We start from the raw sequence: 5,039 nt of genomic DNA on the forward strand, positions 1-5,039 counted from the left end.
TCCACAATGCACTGGGAATGTTTGTTCCCTAAAAAGCCCACACTTCTTTACTCTTCTACTTCTTTATTTTGAAAAACTCTTCTTATCTTTCCAAACCTGATTCAAATTGGTCCTCCATGGAGAGGTCCCCAGCTCCCCCTCCTCCTCCGAGAGTTGGAAATAAGCTCTTCTTCCTGCACACTGCCAGACAGTTTTGTTCATATCCATGCTACAAACACACTCCTCATTCATTGTTGATGCAGCTGCCTCTCAGACTCGATTTTCAGCTCTTAGAGAGTAAGAAACTGGTCTCTGTGTCTCTCACAAATCCAGCGTGGGACATTGCATGCAGCAATGCTAGACAAAAGTCCATTTCGCCTAGCCTGCTACTTTTCTCCATCTCTCCTTGCTGAACTTCCCACCCGCAAGAACTAAATCAAAAGTAGCTTTCTCCAGGATGTCCTCCCTGACTCTCCATTGTCGCCAGACACAGCATAGGCATTCTTATTATATTATCACATTCTATTTATAATTGTTTATTTAGATGCATGTCTCCTTCCCACAAAGTGAGACCCTTGATGGCAGAAACTGTTCTATCATCTTTGTAACTAAGCGTAATATCTCATGTGGAATTGGTACATAAATAATGCTTATTGAATGTATGAGTGAATAAATGAATGAAGAACTGATAGAAAGACCAAATGAACAAAGTTCAATCTACCACTATTTCTTATATATTAACAGTACAGTTCAGAAATCTATTGTGTAGTAGATTAAGAACATAGGCTCTGGACTCTGCTTGAGTTTGAATTCCAACTTTTCCACTTCCTAGGTGTGTAACTGCAGGCAAGTTAATCATTTGTGCCTCACCTTTATCCCCAATAAAATGGGAATAATTACTCCATTCTCCTTCTAGGATGCTTATGAAGATTGTATTAGATAGTCAAAGTAAAGCATTTCTCATAATAAGTACATACTAAATAAATGTTAACTATTATTATTGTGATTATTATTACTGTAGTTAGTCCAACTAAATCAAGGAAAACTACTATCCCTGTTAAAAAGACAATAATTTGTATATCTGTAGCAACATGAACATGAACTTATTTCCAGCATTTCTACAGTATAGGCAATAGGCGTATATATATATGCTCATTATTAAAAGTTAAGATATGAGTCAAGTCCTATTCTGGAACAAGAAAAAATACCTTTACACAAAGGGTATAACAACTCCCAAACCATAAGCAAATTGAAAATATATTTTTTCCACTGACTCCATCACATCCTGTCCTAATGGACTTGCACTGACTATCCACAGGTGGACCTTCTTTATGCCCTGAGCAGCAACAGCCATGTGACGGTGACTTCATGTCTGTCCAGAGGGGTCCTTAGAGTCAGCACCTTGAGTCATCCAAGGGTGGAGTTGCAAATGCTCTGACTATTTCAATAACAAGATGTGGAATCAGTGACCTTCCATGGCAGTTGAATGCTTCTCCCCTCATCTCTTTCCAGTGGGGAAAGAGATTTTATCTTTTTATAGCAGCCCTTTTCTCACAGCTGAAATGCCTTAGTCCTGTTGATTCTTACAATGTCCCCAAGGTTTGGTAGCTTTTGGATCCTTCAGGCACAAAGTTATATTCTTTAAAGGCTTGGTTCCTGGCAAGTGTCTCTCCTAATGAGGCGTGGAAATGGGCCTGTGGAAAGAAACACATAGGCCTTGGCTGCCAACTGTCTCCACTCCAAGGTCTGTGTGTGGGCTTCTGAGGATATGGTATGGGCTGGGGTAGTTAGAGTGGTTAGAGGCAAGAGAAGATGGGCGAAGCTACAATCTGACTGGGAAGGCCTTGCAATCCCAGAATATGTATAGATTCTACAAAGACATAGCCATGCTGTGGTCCACAAACCACCCAAAGCCAGCAGCTGCCTGTTCTGAAAGCTGGATTGTTCAGAAGCTCTCTTTCCATTTTCCAGTATGAGGGAGGTAGAGATCAGGAACACAGAGTGTTCTCTTGTCTGGAAAGCAAACATGGAATTTAAATTTCATATGTGTTTCATCAGGGAAAAGATATTTGGCACACACTGGGAAAGTAGGATTAATTTCCAGTAGGATTTGGGGAAAGAGGAAGAAACATGATTGTTTTTACTTTGGCATTTCATGGCCAAATAACACAGATTTAAGGAAGAGCGCTAGGTAGGGATCAGAAACTGGTTTCAGTTCGGCCTCTATATCACCTTGCTGTGTTCTTGGAGCTCATTGTGCTTCAGAGCTCCAGTCCACAAAGTGAAGGTTCTCTAACTTTTCAAGTGCAAAAGAACACCCTGGGAGCATTTTTAAAATGCATATTCCTGGCATGCGATGCCTATACCTGCATCTTTAACAAGCCTCCCAGGTGACTGCGATGAAGGTAATCCTCAGATCATTCTTTGATCTTTGTTACGAACTAAAGTTCCATGACTCAGTGATTCTGCATGTCAGCAGAGTAGTAAAATGCTATTTCAAGCTTTAGGTGCTCATTTGGTCACAAGGCCATCGGTGTCCATTAACCCTGATGTTAGTAACCTCCCTTGAGGGTTATGTATTTTTTAAAGCCATCACCCTTCAAATCCTTTTCTAGGTGAGTTTATGGTTGCCAGTAAAAGGTGTGCAGTGATGGGCAGAGAGAGATTTGGGTATGAGCAGCCCATCATGTAAAACATGTAACTTTTCAAGTCAGGAAGTGTAAAAACTGAAGTGGGGGTGAGACCTGTGGGAGACCTGAACCTGGGGATGAGAGAGATTAAAAGCCACACACAGGAAAGAGTTATAGACCTACTTCCTCCAAGTTCTTAAAGAAGGTTATCACAAAAGACTCAGCATGTAGATCAATAAAATAAGTGTAAGTCTACTTGGTTATCCATTTCCTGAATTGTTATTATAAAGGAAATATAAGGAAAACTTATTAAATCCTACAACAAATATTCATTAAACTATAGGTTCCATGAGAAGAACAACAGCCACATCTTTTTCATCTCATATTTTCAAGGCCTAGTACAGTACATTATGCCTAATAGATGCTCATGAAAAAAATTATGGAATGTAAGAATGATATTATTCTTTAATCTAATGACTGTAAAGGAATAAAAAAATTAAATGTAAATTTCTGTTTTCAGTTGTCTCTTAGGTGGCAATCTCAGAAAGTATCTTTTGTTTTTAAATTGCCAAATATAAAGTCTTTGCAATGCCTGAAAGTAAATGTGTTCATTCCTTTATATATTCAGCAGATTATATCCAGCTAGCAAGGGGGTTATGAAGATGAAATGGACACTGCGCTCATGGAACTGATGATGTGAGATAGAGTTGCAATGTGCATAAGATTTGAGAGATTTCAGGAAACATTTGGTAAAGGTAACATTTTTTAAAATTACATATATGTAATAGAACCTCTCAGGCTAGGCCTTCATTCTGTCCGAAGGAAGAAAATGCAAAATTTCTTCCCAGTACTTACAATCTAAGAGCAAAAGCTTGGATCTCAAAAACAGGCACAAAGGTTGCATAAATAGATGCAAAGGTTGCTAAAAAATAGTCAATAAAAATAGCTCGATTTGCCTTCCCATCTCTATCCCTCATGTCCCCTGACTCCTGCACCAAATACAAAAACCTCACAGGACCTACTCTCCCTCAAATCAAGCATGTTTCTAACTAGTGTTTATCATAATTAGTGGGAAAATTCCAACTCAAAATGTCTGAGAAATAAATAACACAATTTCCAGGTAATTCAACACTGATAAGTACTGGTAACATTTCTCATGATCAATGGTGACAAGTAGACTTGGAGGCTGCTGGCCAGACCAAAAGCAACTGCTTCACCTGTCTCTTCCCATTATAAACCTGCAGGAGTCCTGTGGAGGTGGAACCTTCTGTACACTAGCAGTTGGATGCTGGTTGATCCAAAAAACTGCTGCTTCCAGAAAAATGTAGGGACTTGGGCAAGAATGTAAAACCAGGTTTGTCTCAGAAATGCGACGTCTGACCAGGCATTTGCTGTGGGTGGGCTGTCTCATTTCTTTGAATGACTGACATAGTTTAGATATTTGTCCCTTCCAGTTATCTTGTTGAAATGTGAACCCCAGTGTTGGAGGCGGGGCCTGGAGGGAGGTGTTTGGGACTTGGGGGTGGATCCCTCATGAATGGATTGGTGTCATTCTCGTGGGATTGAGTTCTCACTCTTAGTTTCCACAAGAACTGCTCATTGAAAAGAGCCTGGCATCTCCTCCTCTGTATCTTCCCTCTTCTATGGTCATGTGATCTACATATGTGAACACCACTTTGCTTTCTGCCATGAGTGAAAACTTTCTGAGGCCTTCATCAGAAGGAAATGTGGGCACTACGCTCCTTGTACAGCCTGCAGAACTGAGAGCCAAATAAATCTATTTTCTTTATAATTATCCAGCCTTAGGTATTGCTTTATAGCAACACAAATGGACTAAGACAGTGCCTAAACAAACAGCTTTGTCTTTGCCTACCATTCAGCATTATTCACACCTCCTATTCACCAGTCTTTTTTACATCAAAAAGGTTGAAATGTATAGTGAGAATTGTTTGAGTTTTCTAAGTTAATTCTAAGGCCACCAGATAAAGCTTCAGGTGGTCACTTCCTTCATAGTACATCTGAGTGTATTTTGCTGTTGTCTAATGAAATTTTTAAGAAATGAAATTAATCAAAGCCATATAGAGAAACTTAAGAGATCCAATTCTATAGCAACTCCAATTCCTCTGACACTATCATAACATCAAAGGTTTGGGCTAGTAATTCTGAAGAGACAATGAAACCTTTTAAGGAGTATTTAGAAAATTTGGAGAGGAGTTGTTTTGGTTACACAGTGATTGAGGGCACTGCTTGCCTTTAAGGAGACTGGGAATGCCAGATCTTGACAATTTTAACAATTCAGCTTGAGGAAAAAATGTCTCAAGATTTGCATGAGTTTCTATTGTCCCAAAAGACAGTCCTGTAGCTAAGAAACCTATTTATAATGATCTTTGCATAAAATCTTTGGTTTCACATAAATTTAAAGATTTTTTT

The sequence above is a fragment of the Macaca fascicularis genome, chromosome 6 (genome assembly GCF_037993035.2).
Source record: "Macaca fascicularis isolate 582-1 chromosome 6, T2T-MFA8v1.1".
Lineage (NCBI taxonomy): Eukaryota > Metazoa > Chordata > Mammalia > Primates > Cercopithecidae > Macaca > Macaca fascicularis.